The sequence below is a fragment of the Sebastes umbrosus genome, chromosome 17 (genome assembly GCF_015220745.1).
Source record: "Sebastes umbrosus isolate fSebUmb1 chromosome 17, fSebUmb1.pri, whole genome shotgun sequence".
In the NCBI taxonomy this organism is placed as follows: domain Eukaryota; kingdom Metazoa; phylum Chordata; class Actinopteri; order Perciformes; family Sebastidae; genus Sebastes; species Sebastes umbrosus.
This window is the reverse complement of record NC_051285.1, coordinates 26284615-26301838: the sequence shown is the minus strand read 5'-3', so window position 1 is coordinate 26301838 and position 17224 is coordinate 26284615. Positions and strand designations below refer to the sequence as shown.

Sequence of the window (17224 nt, the reverse complement as noted above, 5' to 3'; positions counted from 1 at the left end):
TAAAATGAGCCCGCTACAACCTATAATTCGCAAGTTGCGTTACTGCGTTGAAGAAATTAATGGCGTTAAAATGAATTTGCGTTAACACATTTTTAATCGCATTAACTTTGACAGCCCTAGAATAAATAGCACATCGTTACAAGGAAATTCTGCGCGTCATGAAGATGCATTTTAGGTTTTTCGCGTGTCATTTGTACGGTACGCAACAAAACTACTTTGTTAAGTATAGGAAAAACATCATCAAAACAACGTAGCATAAGTACGGAAAAAGCGTCACAAATGTCACTGATGTATCTTACAAAACAAAACGCCGGTCTCCTGGTTGAAAGTCCTGTGTTTGTTGGACCCATCCACCCCTCCTCCCACCCACCATAAGCGTTTTTTCTCACTAGCTCTGAGGTACAGGTCAGACTACATGGCGTAGAAATTCTTATTGCACGCTAAATGCCTTGCGAATTATCGTGTCAATCATACGCCTTTTTGTGTGAACGGGCTGCATTTTATATACAGTTTAATTTGTTATTGTTAGTTTATAACACGTCCGGGGCATTGTTTTTCAAATTTTATGCAGATTTTTAAATGCAGGCCAAAGAAAACGCTCTCACTGAGATTCTATGGAGGTACATTGGTTCAGCTAGAGAGAGTGGATTACTGAGATGCAGGTCAGGTGGATGCTTGCTCTGAACTGGCGTGATGTCCAGAACAGGTTCTTTCTATTCCGCTGCAGCTACAGTCAAAAGCCAGAGTCAAAAACAAATGCCTACATGCCGATTCCAAACCCTGCTGTGTACATGTTCGATAAAAGCCGATCTGTCTCCATCCTGTGTCTGTGCGAGGTTGGTAAGGTCAGCCGCCTCCATGGCAGCTCTGACATTCAGTCTGGCCTCCGGCGAGACCAAACGAGTCCCCCTCGCACCTACAGACCAGCCGAGGAATAAAAGAGGTCTTTTTTTTCCACCAGACAGGGTTGTGTGAGACACACAAGACATTTGTGGCCTCTCCTTCATCTCCTGTGTATATGTGAGAGCCCTCTCTGCCCCCAGTTCTTTCCCCAGCAGACACTGGGCTCGGGGCACTGGGCAGCCAGCTGGTGACTCTGTGGAGAGACGGGCAAACACAGGACCGGCATGGCAAACATCTCACCTCCGTGTCTGCATGGGAACATCTGGCCCTCCCAGGCTCACAGGGCCCTCCGTCTGTCTGCCTGTCTGACTGTGAGCCTACACACACATACTGTTGGTGTGTATTGGTGTTGTCATGGCACCATGATTTCTTTTACTCCTACACAGGTACTGGGTTTATTATACAAAAAACAATAACTACAATAACAAAGCAAACAAGCCAAATGTCACACAACAACCACTATTTATGATTATTCAGACAATGATTTAGCAGCTTTGTTTGCGTCACAGGAGTTCTGATAAGTTGTAGGGATGTCCATAATTAACTGTTTAGCCGTTAACCGACATTAAGCATTTTAACCGATTAACGCTATCGGTTAAAATGGTTAAAAGAAATGTTAATAATTAACTCAAAAGCAGTTACCAACAACCTCACACTCACCGCCAACACACACACACGGTCTGTTGGAAACGCAGACTACGTGTGCGGCGGCGAGCACGAAGCCTCCGGCAATGCTAGAGCTGCTAACGTACAACAAATACACACAGTGTTTGTTGGCCAATCACTAAAGTTACGCCGGGCAGACAGAGTATCGTTACGCCGGGCAGACACACAGCTGACAACCTGCTAAACTAAACTAAACGTGTGGTGGAGACTTTTACTGGGAAACTGGCTGCATGTCCGCGACACTACACGCAGCATCGTAGCTGCTAAGTTAACGCTCCCAGACGGTGAACTGGGGACTCCCGTCAACGAATATCTGTTGTGCTCCTGCAGCTAGTACAGGAGATGCAAGTGGCGACTGGCTTGACCGCACGTTACCGTGATACGATAACGTTTCCTGTCCATGACAGAGTTACAATGCAACTTTAGCCATGACGTCTAGCTTTGCTTTTCCTGCAATGTGTAAAACCCAAAGTGTTTCCATACTTTACTGGATGTGTAGTGTTTACCACTTTGGATTTAAAATGTGAGGGTGCAGGTCATATCTACACAGATCCTCCGCCGTATTCTACTTTCTCGTTTCGGCTCGATGTGGTCGGCTGCGGTTTGTTTTGGTTGACAGATATGAAATAATAGAATAAAAGCGGTAGCTTCCTTCTACCTCCACGTAGACTCAAATGAAGCAAATATATTGACTGGACTCGAAATGGCGATACATCAATGAATAGATTTTTTTCCCACCCCTATTGAGTAATGGAAACTAGCATCAAATGTCTGGTCAGATGTTATCTTGGTTACTTATTCTTCAATCAAATAGTTGATATCAAAATAAAGCTTAACTCAAAATATTCAATCTTTTCTTCTGGCCTGTACCAGTGAGATAGAGTCATATGAGTAATAGAGTTAGCCCCGATCATAAAACTCCTTTTCCTATCGCTCACTCTCTCTTGCTTTCTTGCATCATGCCCGCTCATCTCAGATCTCCGGCGGCCGTCCAATGATTCAAGACTGATGAGGCATGCTCAAAGGTCTATGCCGTTGAGCACAGCATTAATGCACCCAGCAGCAAATTTTTTGCCATCGACCCCCGTTCCCTGCAATAAGGACAGAGCCATCAATCAGGTCGAGATAGCAGACACCAGACACGGGCTGATGAAGTGGGGGACTTTGGAGCTAATGACAAATGGATCTCTCAGATATGGTCACAGAATACTACGACGGTCCGCCGAGAACACTTGACCTTTAGCAAAAACCCTGAGCCACTTTTTGCCAACACTGTGCAATGCAAAAATTGGAGAATATGCAAACTGCTGTTGCTGTTAAGAAAGTGTGGTTATTGTGTGAGAACTCCAGGGTCCAGCTGAGAGTCTCGGTCCCGTCACTCTGAGAGCTGCTCCTGACCGGCCCCAGCCCTCCTCTGTTCTCACACCAAAGCTCTGGGAGTGACCTTCAGGAGGCCTGCTAGTCCTGCTAATTGGGGTCTCCACAGAGCACAGCAATCACACTGCACTGGAGGGGAGGATCGGGGCAGCGCGGGGGGGAGAGATAGCAGGGGCCTGTGTTATCTGCTCGGTGGGAAACAGACAAAAAAAGTGGAACCTGGGCTTAAAAACTTCGAAATACAGAATTAAATTTGGGTTGCACTGAGAGGAAAACAGTAAGATAACAAGAGTCGGTTGTAAGATGGATGCTGCTGAATATATAAGGCTGGTCAACAAAAAAATAATGCAACATTGACCAAAACTCGTTCCTCTAATATCAAAATCTATCCCAAATTCCCCATAAGTACAGAAAATCACATGTCAAGTTGTCTACAATGGACTATGTCACAACAGAAAGTATAACTGGAACCTACAGAGTTCATTTTGGGGGGAAACATTATGGAGGAAGTTATCATTGTTAATCTAGACATTATAACATTTCACAATGTTAAAATGATAAACGTTAGAGATTAAATGCTTAATATTGATATATTGAACACAGCTGCCGGCCAACAGTCCAAATCCAATAGAGACTTAGCAGCATTATGTTTAAAACATTTTGTTTAAAAAATTACTCAAACAAATAATTTGGTATTAAAATAGTTGCTGGTTATTTTTCTGTTGATCCACTAAGTGATTAACCGATTAATGATTTCAGCTCTAGTTGCAATATATGAGCAGTATGTGTGGCAGAGCTGCTGTGAATGTGACATTCGCAGTGTGTTCTCAGTTCATGAAAGTCAATTATAACATTTTGATCGCCTAAAAATGTCTTATTCCACGTTCGGTTCTCGTGTCACTTCTGGTTGCAAAAAAACAGAAGGGTGACGTCCACTTCTTATATACAGTCTGTGGTTAAAATAGTGGTTGAACAAAGTAGTAAATCATAGAACAAATAAATGTAAACGGCATAATAGCTACTACAAAACCAAATTATATTAGTGAGCGAACACCACTTCAAAATAATACATTGAAACAGGGGAAAAATATGATGGTATTTGAAAAGGTAAAAGGCACCACAAAGTGGATCAAGGGCTTTTAAAATGGACAGTGGGTCTGGCAGGTCAGCGCTCTGCTCTCAGGAACACGGAGGAGACAATGACACAGGTCATTTAGAGCAGGTTCGGCCTGGCTGCAGATGTGCACTGAACTTGCAAACACATCATCATCATAGCAGGGCCACTTCCTATCAGTGTGATCAGCACTCGGAATAAAAAGGGCAAGAACATGTACAGGAAGTCATCCTGTAAAAACAAGATACTGTCTGAGAGCCTTTATGTTGGGAAAGTAGTTGTGGAGCTGGTTTTTGAGAATGCGTTTAAGGGCGAAAGACACTTTTCTGAAGGAATTAAAAGGACACAGTGAACCTGGTAACCATTTTAAAGTAGGTTTGTGATAGATCCAGTGAATGAGACTTTGGGCAAGGGTGGCCATGAATAGAAAGGTCTGCATTTAATTTGCTAATCCATCATTCCAATTGTACTCTGTAACAAAAGAGAGAGAAGAGTGGTGGGGCATTCAGAGGCAATGGAGCATGCTGAGGGGTGCGTGTGTGGTTCTCCATAGAGCCAGAGAGGCCGTGGCCCTTGGCCCTAGAAGCCCGGCCGGCGCTGGGGAGAATGGGCTCTGATGAGCTCAACGCAGGCAAGACTAATCCCTTCATGTCCAAAGAATTGTTTAACTATGTTTGACTGATTAACCCAAACCCCGCGATTGCACTTACAATCTATTTGTTCAATCAAGTCTCTTGCACTCATCATCATGCTGCAGTGTGTGGGTGGTGATGGCGAGGGAGAGAAAGAAAAAGAGAAAGAACCAGAGAGAGAGAGAGAGAAACAAAGGGGGCTGCAAAACAATCCATTTGGAGGACGCACACAGAAGTCAAAAGGACAGCTTTTTTGTTCCACTTACAATTCTCCAAATGCACATGAGTTCCTGCAAACCAGCTGTTGCTAACATTCAAAAGGTCAGAGAACTCTTGCCTTGAGAGATTTCAAGTAGAAAGTCAGCCGTGGTATGTTAGCATATCGCACTGGAGTGCTGGTTTTTACCAGTTTCATGGGAAAAAGGAAATTTAGAGATACTCTCCCCTGTGTGGAAAAAGAGGTTGCCAGGGAGATTAACCCAGCTTCCTTTTATAGCCTCTGACAAGAGGTTAAATCACACATTACACCGCCTGAAATGTCTCCTAGTAATTAGATCAAGAATATTACTCTCTCTTCTTCCCCTCGCAGACTGCAGCTGATCAAAGCCTAATGATGGTGTCAGTGCCATTGGCAGTGCTGGCTGGGTAAATCTCCCCATCGGGATGGCAATCTGTCAGGGCCGCGAGCCCTGCTAAACAGCACAGGACGCGAGGACAATGGCGCTCGACACAAAGTGGACTAAATGAACCACATCTTTCACCAACAGGCTATCCATCATCAGAGCACCATTAAAATTCACAGTAAAATTCTTTGTTTTTTTAGCTGCGATTTTCTTTTTTTTACACAGTCAGCTGAGATGTATACAGTGAGAGAGATGTTGGTGACATCTGTGAGTTTTATCCTAATAACAGTGAAACCCACCACCAGCGTATCTGCTGTCTTTCCATGCCAGAGCAGATCTAAGCAGCACCTGGTCCCTTGATGGGGGTGAAGGGGGCTACTGGCTATTAATTACAGAAAGCCGACACGCAGCGCAGGCAAACCCTCGCAACGAGACCCTGGGACGTCAGATACACGGCAAGACGAATGCTTCTCTGTCACACAGCAACATGACCTGCCTCAGGACTCTTTACACACGAGCACTTTCAAGTATGCCTTTCAAATCGTGGCCCACCCTTCTTCCTCTGCCCCCCCGCCCTCCCCGTCTTCTCCCTCTCTATCTCAATCGCATTCTGCGGATGTTACACTACTTCAGGGGGTGTTTTCTGACTAATGCAAAATGGTTGTGCAGTAGAATGATAAAAGTTGACATTTTCCTTTTCTAATTCAATGCTTCCTTTGTAAACAACCTCGCCTTTTTTTATGTGCGCGCATTCACACATTGACGCACGCAGGCGGCAAAAAAAACATCACACATAATGGTCAGTTTCATCATTTGCTCTCGAACTCAACTGCCTGCAAACAAAAGGGGGAAATGGCGGGAGATATGCCAATCATTTATCGCTGAAAGATGCCTGACAAAAGAGGCCTTAAAAACCTGACAGCTTTTCCTTTTCACGTCAGTCGCCCCCCAGCACAAAAAGAGGGGCCCCAGACAACAGACTCCTGCAACAGGTCTGACCCCAAACTTAACCCCATACAGGTGGCACAGCGTGAACACAGGAAGCAGGAGTGCTATTCACAGGACGCAGGGAGAAAACGTTGTTCTCACCCAAAGACCTGCTCTCAGAGATCATTTAGAACGGCACAAAGACAGCTCAATGCCAGTAAAGTGTATTCTAACGCGCTGAAAAGCAAATCCCCTTGAACACATTAATGGTTAAAGACTCGGTTCTCAGTGTAGATTAAAAGCATCTGGTTAAGGGGGTTTCGAGAGTCACGATGTTAGATAAAACTCTACAACTGGTAGCAACATTGTATTATGCTGTGAAGGCTGTTAATCTTTAAGTGTTGGCAGGAATGCATCGGTTGTGGTTCAAAGTTTAAATAGCAACGTTTAACGCTAAAGAGAGAAAGGACATGCTCCTAATGTGTCAATAACAACCTTCAAAGCAAAAATGCTGTTAAGATCATCTCAATGCAATCAGTAATGTGAAGTCTTCAGGAGAATAACGTGACTCCTGTCTGATTGTTGCTCAGCTGAGTCAAACTACAGTTGAACTATGAACTGTGATTACAGCCAACATCCCCCCCCGCAGAGCGACAACTGCATCTCTGCACATTCCGGGAAACGCAGCGAGCTGAAGACAGCAAATACACAAAGAGGAGGAGGAGGAGACATAAACAACGTAAGCTAGTTTGAGAGCCGCACCGATGTTTACTGTCTCACTAAGTGCATTTCATCCCCGCTGCTTTCACAGCAGCGGCGGTATTTCAGCATGCGGTACGGAGGGGCTGCTGATGCCACAGGTCTGTGTACAGAGGGCTCACTCACAGGCTGGAGAGACTGTTTGGACAATGTAGGTGTCAGACACACTGCCTGTCTGGAATAACGATTCAGTTCAGCCGCTACAAAACACCCTCTGGTTCCTTTATAGTGGAGGTTCGATAAAAAAAAAAAACTGACTGTTTTTGTCTTGTTGCAATTGACTTGACCGTTGAAAACCTAATAGGAATTTCTGCCTTGTTCGGCTTGGAACATGTGCTATCAGGGAGAAAGGTCTGCATTCGCTTCAAACAGGCACCGAATGACATGCCAGAGATTAGTCTCTGAAGGTCACAGTCTTCGCCTATCCTTTCAGCCGCTTTTCACAACACAACCCTGGGCCCTTTTGAACAACAGGAAGAATGTCATCTGGTTACTTTTCAAGGCACGGAGATACCATTCACTGTGGCCAACAATGGCTGCAAACAGGACCGGAGGGTTAAGAGGTTATAAAAGGGCCCCATTCTAAGCGCTGCTCGATCTCAGTACACCGCATGCACACACAGGAAAAAATAAAAAACACACACCCACACACTGAGGCCTGGAGAAGTGGTGCAACCGAGGATAAACTGAGGAGGGTTATGGCAAAGTGCAGCGCGTTGACCGCTCGCCTCGGCCTCAGCCGTCCCCAGCAAAGCTCTCAACAAAGCAAGCCTCCGAGCCATCGACTGCTTTGTCAGGGCTTCAGATGCACTCGCTGCTTTGTCATGTTGGAGAATATAACTGTTATGATACATCCTTCAGATTATTCTGTCTTGTCAAAGGTTACATAGAGCAAAAAACACTAGTTTTTATTACCAATTTCACACAGCTTAGAACAGGGGTCCTCAAACTTTTTGGGGCCCTTAAAGGGGAGAACATTTTCCAAAGACCCCCTCATAATCGTAACACCGATTAAGCATAATGCTTACTACCATTTATACTCTTAGATGCCGTTGGAACTATTTGTATTCTAAAACCTTTCAACCTAAATACTTCAGACCTGTTTGATAGTGATACACAGAAACACATTTCACTTATTTTAACCCTGATATACTAGGTGTTTTGTAGGGTTTACCCAAATGCTTCGAAGCTTCGACCATTGCCATGGTAATCGACCTCCAAATCAATATTCGAATGCTTTGTTTCTTTTTCTTTTTTATTATATAAGTATTTAATAATAAAGTATAAATCTCAAAACCTGAAGACACATGACGGGATTTGGTTTCCCGCCGCTGTCGCTCGATAGCTGTTGACATATCTCAATCATATTCTCAATTTAGCTAGTTTTGCTTAGTATCACTTAACTAAAATATTTTGCCAAGCTCGGTTTGTTGCACCATAAGTGAGTTTCTATTGGCCCAAAGCTAACATGGGTGGGAGTAATGGGCACAATACACTTGTTTTATTGGCGCAAATAGTCCCCATCTGTAGATATGCACTTTTTAATGATACAGCACAATTTTATAATTTGTAGCAAATGATTTCACGGACCCCCTGACAGAGTGCCACGGACCCCTGGTGGTCCCCGGACCCCACTTTGAGAATCACTGGCTTAGAAAATAAAAAAACTGGGATTTTAAATACCTCCAATACTTTCAGTGCATTCTTGGTGCAAGAGAGAATGTGAGATAACTACTCACAGTCAAGCAAGAATGAAATGCAACATGACTGAAATGCTTGTAATGAAAAGTAGCATTCCTCTAAACACACTCTACCCTGTGTTCAATGACAAGGCATTAACAGAAAATGATCTGCTACTACTCAGGTTGTAAAGCCTGCTCCAAAAAGACTCTTCGACTACAGCCGGAGCTGAAATCCTTCACCAATTTAGTCTCTAATGAACCCTCTGAAATATTAAAAATAAAGCCCAATTAGCCAACAGCATTTTACATCTCCTCCCTCTATAATCCTCTGGTAGCTTAGCCTTATCTAATGTCTGCGCCAACTATGACACTTTGAGCTCTCTCTCCCTCTATCCCCTCCACTTGATATCCCCTACAGCTTTACTGGTGCTTTGTTGTGGCATTCTTTGTGACCCCGCAGACTGGGTCAGACTCAGAGCCTCTCTGGTGGTGGCTAATGATGCCCTGATATGTACAGTTGGCATGGACGTTGGAAAAGTGCAGCAATAACCGCGGACATGTTAATGGCATCTATTAGGGTTACTTAAGAGTGATATGGGACTCGCCTGGCAACCTCTTATTACAGACGGTTGGTATTGGGGGTGGGGAGTGTCAGAGGAGGGTCAGTGATCCGACTGAGGCGGCCTTATCTTGTGCCATAAACAGATAGCAGTATCTGCCCTGCTCTTCTGCTGTTCCTGCGAGATGGAGGTGGATAAACAACCCTGTCGTCTCCAGTGTCTCCGCCGAGCCCGATCAGACAGATGCTGTCCTGAACCAAGCCTTGTTCCTCCTGCTGCTACGACTGCTGTTTTTTTTTGCCTTGAATGTCACCGGGAGGCTTAGATTCTTCCCCTGATTGCCCTCGAGCTGAAGACACAACAATTCCAGAAAGCCCTTTGGTCTTAGTGTTTGTAACGTCAGGTTGCAGCACTCCCTGGCTTAAAGCCTCGGGTTTGCTGATTACGCAAACCACCCAGCAAGAGCAGGGCTTTTTGCCCTAATTGGACCTGCCGGCTAACATGCAAATCCATGCAAAAAAAGAGTCACAAAAATGTAGCAAACAAAGACACAAAGTGTATCAAATCAGACCCGTCGCCTGGAGTCATTTGGCACAACATAATTCAACCCATGTGAACCAAACTGAGTACCATGTAACTAACAGCTGACCCACAGCCTGAGCCCTGCAGGCCGGTCCGTTGTTCTCAGAGGTATCCAGGAGTTGCCCATGGAGTCCTAAACACCTGATCTGGATGTATCATGTGGCCGCAGTTCTTTACTCCCAGTCTGACCCGCGTTTGACCCTCACGCCCGTTCTCCTGACTTTCACACAAAGGCTACCAAACATCTGCCTTCTGTCTGGAAACAGACTCATACGGCTGGGAAGACCTCACAGAACGTCTCTCCAAGTGTTGGGTGGCTGAGTACGGGCCAACAGCTGCCCCGGTGACTGGAGGACTGAAAGGTGGAGCCGGCTGGCAGATCATCGGTACCTGGGAAATCTCTGCCCGGCTGTCTGGGACGGCGGGTCAGCCTCATTTAGCAAATGGTTGATATTCAACAAATGCCGCTCATCTAAAACTACCGGGGTGAGGGAAATAAAAATCTGCTATGCACATAAAATTCACAGACAACACCTGCAAGAGATTTAACACACACGGGCCCCCGCTGGAATATGAAAGGAAGAAATGTATTGCATTGAGAGGAGCGTACCGTTACACATTTCCAATTCAAGTACCGTCTCTAAAATGCAACACCAAATGACTGGCTTTGAATAAACCAAAATGAGCATCAGCCAAGTGGCTCGTTCCAGCTCAGAAAAATATGCTGGTTAGTCGACCCATTTCACAGTCAACAATCACAGAATCGGGACCGTTACTAATCAATGTATTTTAATGAGCTCCCTGTGAATCCCAACAACAGCTGAAACATTAAATCTGCTCAAGTTCTCTGGTTCGCTCTTTGTACCTTGTGATCTGTTATTCATAGTCTTGCTCTGAAGTCTCCATGAAATAAAGCAGAGCTTTGATGTTCCTCTTATTACTGCTGTCTGAGACCACTGGCCTAATGTTGGGAATCAGATCGTTTGAATGTCACGTGGAGATTCTCCTGCAACACAGAACATCTGGGAGTCAGCGTAAGGCGCTCCGAATGAAAACCAATCATCACTCGCTAATATCTTACAAGAAGAAAGTTTGATCCAGTGAGGTTAGCCTCTAGAAAACTGTGTGGGTGTGCAAATTACATTCACACTGAACTCTACTCACTACTTTAAAGCATCCACCCAGGTCAGCTTAAATATGTAGGTGTGTATGTCCTCTACAATGTTATATTTTTGCAATAGTTTAACCTCGTCTAGGCAACTGACTGAGAGGCTACTGCAGCCAAGATGCAAGTATTTTAGAGGAAATTACCCTCCGCCTCTGCTGCCCACAATGTAAATCAATATGTCCCAATATATTTGTCAGCGGTCGGCTGAAAAAAACCCAAAGCAACTTGCTTTCCTGTCAGTTTGCCCCTCAGCAAAGACTCTGGGTTTTTGCGGTGACAGGTCAAAGAGTCAGCACATGCCTCACGGGCAGAGGAGGAGAGACACTCTGGAAAGCCATGCCGAGATCTAATTAACACATGCATTCAAGTGGTATTTTCAATTTGGCGGAACGCTGTAATTTTCTACAATGCTGACCAGCATGACACGGACAAATGAAACCAGGTGCTCCTGACGATCAGGCTTATCTTGTCGGCGTTAGAAGTAAGCGCTAAATACACACATTAGACATGAATAAAAGAGCACACACAGAGTCAAACTTCTACTTCTAATACTACATTGTTAACTACTGTAAAATCTATGTATGTACTGTTGTTACAGCCAAGCATTTGCACCTCAGTAACTTTGAAGCATTTGACTCCCATTCTTCTAGGTATCCGTCATTGCTGTCATTAGAGGCGAACTGCGTGTTACAGATGGGGAGAGGCCTTGCAGTCATTTGTTTTTAAGACCTAATTAATCTTCATTGTGCTGGGAAACATAGCACCCCAATGCAAAAAGGGTTCCTTCTACTACACGATAATTGCAGGGAGTCTCGGGGCCTGAGTTTCCCAGACAACAAGGTCTGAAATTTAATTATCTGCTCTTTGGAAAATGTAGGGGGAAGAAAGCTACATTGCAAAACTGCACTTTTGGGCAAGTGATGTCAGGCTCTTGTTTGAGTAAGCACAGGATATCAGTGAGCACATCCTCCCTGCTGTCATTAACCACACAGTCTCACCTTTGTTGAGGTAGAGGAAAAGATAATGGCTTTTTTACTAGGGCTGTCAAAGTTAACACGATAATGACGCGTTAACGCAAATTCATTTTAACGCCACTAATTTCTTTAATCGATCTTCCAGAAGTTGTACTGGGCTCAGTTTTAAAGCTAGAGTGAAGATACTGGCATCACATGAAACTAGAAAACCTAAAAATACCATGTCATACTAGCTACTACGCTCCAAAATTGCGCTAAATTTTGGCGAGGGAAAACTGACATGGCCATTTTCGAAGGGGTCCCTTGACCTCTGACCTCAAGATATGTGACTGTAAATGGGTTCTATGGGTACCCACGAGTCTTCCCTTTACAGACATGCCCACTTTATGATAATCACATGCAGTTTGGGGCAAGTCATAGTCAAGTCAGCACACTGACACACTGACAGCTGTTGTTGCCTGTTGGGCTGCAGTTTGCCATGTTATGGTTTGAGCATATTTTTTATGCTAAATTTAATACCTGTGAGGGTTTCTGGTCATGTTTTTTGTCGTTAATTAATTTCCAATAATAAATATATACATACATTTGCATAAAGCAACATATTTGCCCACTTAATCACGATTAAATATTTTAATAGATAGACAGTCCTAGTTTTTTACAGGACAGATTTATTAAACTTCAAAAATCCTCATGCAAATGTGCACTAAACAGTTGTTAACCTCTTCACACTTTAACAGCTTTTTATCATCTTACCATCTGCTGAGTAAACCCAGTCACTTCCATAGTCCAGTCAGTCAGTCAGTCACAGGAGGAGTGTTGCTTTACTGCGTTTTTTTTTTTAATCATATCCGTCAAGCTCCATGACATTATAGACCCGACTACAAACAATAAAGCAGCCAAAGACAACACGGACAGGCTGTGGCAACATTAACATTCCGCCGCGTAAAGATCAGGCTCGGAAAGGGGGAGAAACATCGATAGGATCCCATTAGTTAAGTGTGCCCTTAGGTTACCCGAAATTTGATCAGAGATAGACCTTTTCCTTCCAGACACGAACCATTAGACGTTATGGCAAAAAGAAAAAGCTGCTCTTGAAACTACTCCTCCATCCCTCCCCCTCTTCCTCCCTCTCCTCCTCCTCCTCCTCCATTCCTCCTCCTCCTCATCTCCTCCTCTCCTCCTCCATCACCTCCTCCTCCTCCTCCTCAGTGGCCGAGGTTGTGCAGCAGGATCAGGATGAGCCCGGTGACGTCAACCTTTTGTTATCACCTTTAACACTTGCCTTTGCAGGTGGTAACACTTCCCCCCCCCCGTCGGTATATTAAGATGTGCTATTTGCAGACACGCTGCGAGCGAGGAGCTCATGCACGCAACATCTGTATCTAGACGCCTCTAAATTTGGATATATATATGCATGCATATATATCACAATATATATATGCATGCATGTATATTTGGATATATATATATGCATGCATGTATATTTGGATATATATATATATATGCATGTATATTTGGATATATATATATGCATGCATGTATATTTGGATATATATATATGCATGCATGTATATTTGGATATATATATATATATGCATGCATGTCCTAATGAGTATATCTGGATACTAGCAGTGGGGAGACAACTTAGTGACAGCTAGCTACACCATGCAATATCATTTTCCACTTGTGCAATTTTGTTAATAGTCTGTTTATTGTCAATTCTGTATATACTGCTCCTATTTGTATACTTCCTTCTATTTAAATGGTTCCTATTTTGTTATACTTTGTTTAGCTCTTTTTTTACTGTGTTATAGCTGATGCATCTTGTTTTTTTTTTGCACTATCCCCTTTGCTGCTGTACACTGCACATTTCCCCACTGCGGGACTAAATAAAGGAATATCTTATCTTCTCTTATCTTACACTTTGAATAGCATGAGACAACCACACTTTCATCCACAGCTCCTCCAGGAGAGGAACTTCATAATTTCCTCTCTCAGCAAAACTATTAATGAAAATGATGATATAATGATGATTTTGCATGCAAAAAGGAGCTTAATCCTCTCTAGACTTTGAATAGCATGAGATAACCACACTTCATCCACAGCTCCTCCAAGAGAGGAACTTCATCATTTCTCTCCCTGCGAAACTATTAATGAAAATAATGATATAATGATGATTTTGGCATGCAAAAAGGAGCTTAATCCTATCTAGTTGTTGTCATAATGAAAATAACAACTAGCTAACAACTATACAAGCCCAGTTTCATTCAGTTAACACCAGCTTTGCACAAGAATGCATGTGCCATAATAAAATATTGAATGCACTTGCCATAATAAAATATTTTTGGCTCATAATAGACATTTAAGCTGCAGTAGATATGCAGACTATAACAGGGGTGCAGTATAGCTATAAAGGTGCATGTTGCCAGTCAGTGTGCCAGCTGACTGCCCAGGCTGCTCCAGGCTGCTCCAGGCTGCAGGATCTCCTGCTATAGCTAACAGACCTAGCTCAGCCAGTCTGAACCATACACAGTCCCATTGTTGCCTCCTTTTCCTCATATTTATGCCTCAATTTAGAGAAGATGTCACCCAGCACCAAGGCAAGCAGTCGTGTTTATCAAGAGACAACTACTTACTCTCCGTTTTACCTCTGCGGAAGGCATCGTTTTAGTGCGTCGCCATGGTGTTTTAGAAGCGGACAGATTTTCCTCCCGTTGCGCTGCTGCTGCTGCGCTGCCGAATCACTGCTGCTGCTGTCTGCGGCAGCGACTCTAGGCGCATGCGCAGTAAGCCGGGGACCGCTCCAGACTGCGCAGGACCAGCCGGAGTGGTTTAAAGGGACAGGCAGGGGGACGTTTAATTGGATGGCTTTTATTTTTATTTTTATTTTTATATTATTATTTTTTATATTATTATTTCATCTTTTTATTTTTATTTTTATTTTTATTTTTATTTTTATTTTTATTTTTATTTTTATTTTTATATTTTATTTTTATATTATTTTATTTATATGCGCAGTACCAGCCGGAGTGGTTTAAAGGGACAGTCAGGGGAAGTTTAATTGGATGGCTTTTATTTTTATTTTTATTTTATTTTAGTATTTTTTTATATTATTATTTTTATATTTTGATTTAAATTTTTATATTTATATTTTTATTTTTATTTTTATTTTTATATTATTTTATTTATATGCGCAGTACCAGCCGGAGTGGTTTAAAGGGACAGTCAGGGGGGAGTTTAATTGGATTGCTTTTATTTTTATTTTTATTTTTATATTATTATTTTTTATATTATTATTTCATATTTTTATTTTTATTTTTATTTTTATTTTTATTTTTATTTTTATATTATTTTATTTATATGCGCAGTACCAGCCAGGGTGGTTTAAAGGGACAGTCAGGGGGAAGTTTAATTGGATGGCTTTTATTTTTATTTTTATATTATTATTATTTTATATTATTATTTCATATTTTTATTTTTATTTTTATTTTTATTTTTATATTATTATTATTTTATATTATTATTTCATATTTTTATTTTTATTTTTATTTTTATATTTTATATTATTTTATTTATATGCGCAGGACCAGCCGGAGTGGTTTAAAGGGACAGTCAGGGGAAGTTTAATTGGATGGCTTTTATTTTTATTTTTATTTTATTTTAGTATTTTTTTATATTATTATTTTTATATTTTGATTTAAATTTTTATATTTATATTTTTATTTTTATTTTTATTTTTATTTTTATATTTTATTTTTATATTATTTTATTTATATGCGCAGTACCAGCCGGAGTGGTTTAAAGGGACAGTCAGGGGGGAGTTTAATTGGATTGCTTTTATTTTTATTTTTATTTTTATATTATTATTTTTTATATTATTATTTCATATTTTTTTTTTATTTTTATTTTTATTTTTATTTTTATTTTTATTTTTATTTTTATATTATTTTATTTATATGCGCAGTACCAGCCAGAGTGGTTTAAAGGGACAGTCAGGGGGAAGTTTAATTGGATGGCTTTTATTTTTATTTTTATATTATTATTATTTTATATTATTATTTCATATTTTTATTTTTATTTTTATTTTTATATTTTATATTATTTTATTTATATGCGCAGGACCAGCCAGAGTGGTTTAAAGGGACAGTCAGGGGGAAATTTAATTGGATGGCTTTTATTTTTATTTTTATTTTAGTATTTTAGTATTTTTTCATATTATTATTTTTATATTTTGTTTTTATTTTTATATTTTTATTTCATTTTATATTTTATATTATTATATTATTTTATTTATATGCGCAGGACCAGCCGGAGTGGTTTAAAGGGACAGTCAGGGGGAAGTTTAATTGGATGGCTTTTATTTTTATTTTTATTTTAATATTAGTATTTTTTCATATTATTATTTTTATATTTTTATATTTATTTTTATATTATTATTTTTATATATTATTTTATATATTATTTTTATATTATTATTTTTATATTTCTATATTATTATTATTATTTTATATATTATTTTTATATTATTATTTTTATATATTATTTTTATATTATTATTTTTATATTTCTATATTATTATTTTTATATATTATTGTTATATTATTATTTTATATTATTATTTTTATATTTTTACATTATTATTTTTATATTATTATTATTTTATATATTATTTGTATATTATTATTTTTATGTTTTTATATTATTATTTTTATGTATTATTTTTATATTTTTATATTATTATTTTTAAATATTATTTTTATTTTGTATATTTATTTTTATATTTTATTCTTATATTTGTATTATATTTATTTATATATATACAGACAAACATTTAAAAAAGAAAAAAAGCGCTAGTTCTCGCTATTTTGCTCCACTCCTACGTGCATGCGCGCACACTACACACTGCAGAAGAGTTAGTTTAGCTCTGAGAATATCTAGTAAATGTACAGTGGACGTTTGTGCAGAAATAAATGCTCCTCCAGACCAACAGAGGTTTCCCGTGTCTTGTGAAGTGACGGGGCTCCGCAGCGAGTTACTTTATCGTCTCCAACCAAAACTCGGAGATCCCCTGTTCCCTCCGGCCGCGGTCGGGAGGCTGAGACAGGAAAAGCCAACACTAGGATCAGCAGTGATTCATGGAGAGACCTTCGTCTGGTCAGCTAACATTACTGCCAAGCAGGTGAAATATAGAGTGATATTGTGGTTTAGCTGATGTGTGTCGCCTCACTGTTTTGAGGGATGCTCGTTCATGTCTATT

At 40.8% G+C, this 17224-nt stretch overlaps 1 protein-coding gene across 5 annotated transcripts in view; it reads right to left on the bottom strand.

The window, feature by feature from the left end:
• The window catches only part of fam222ba (family with sequence similarity 222 member Ba), a 37882-nt gene extending 22937 nt beyond the window's left edge, over positions 1–14945 (bottom strand). Inside the window, exons 1-2 of one of the 5 annotated variants that reach the window (XM_037748109.1) lie at positions 14604–14944; positions 10691–10831 (exon numbers count right to left, since the gene is read on the bottom strand). The gene's annotated coding sequence lies outside the window, so the exon portion shown is untranslated. Of the gene's footprint in view, positions 1–10690; positions 10832–12720; positions 13253–14603 lie in introns of those variants that run through there. The other 4 variants (XM_037748112.1, XM_037748110.1, XM_037748108.1 and 1 more) reach the window with 4 other exon arrangements.
• Between the last annotated feature and the right edge of the window lie 2279 nt (positions 14946–17224).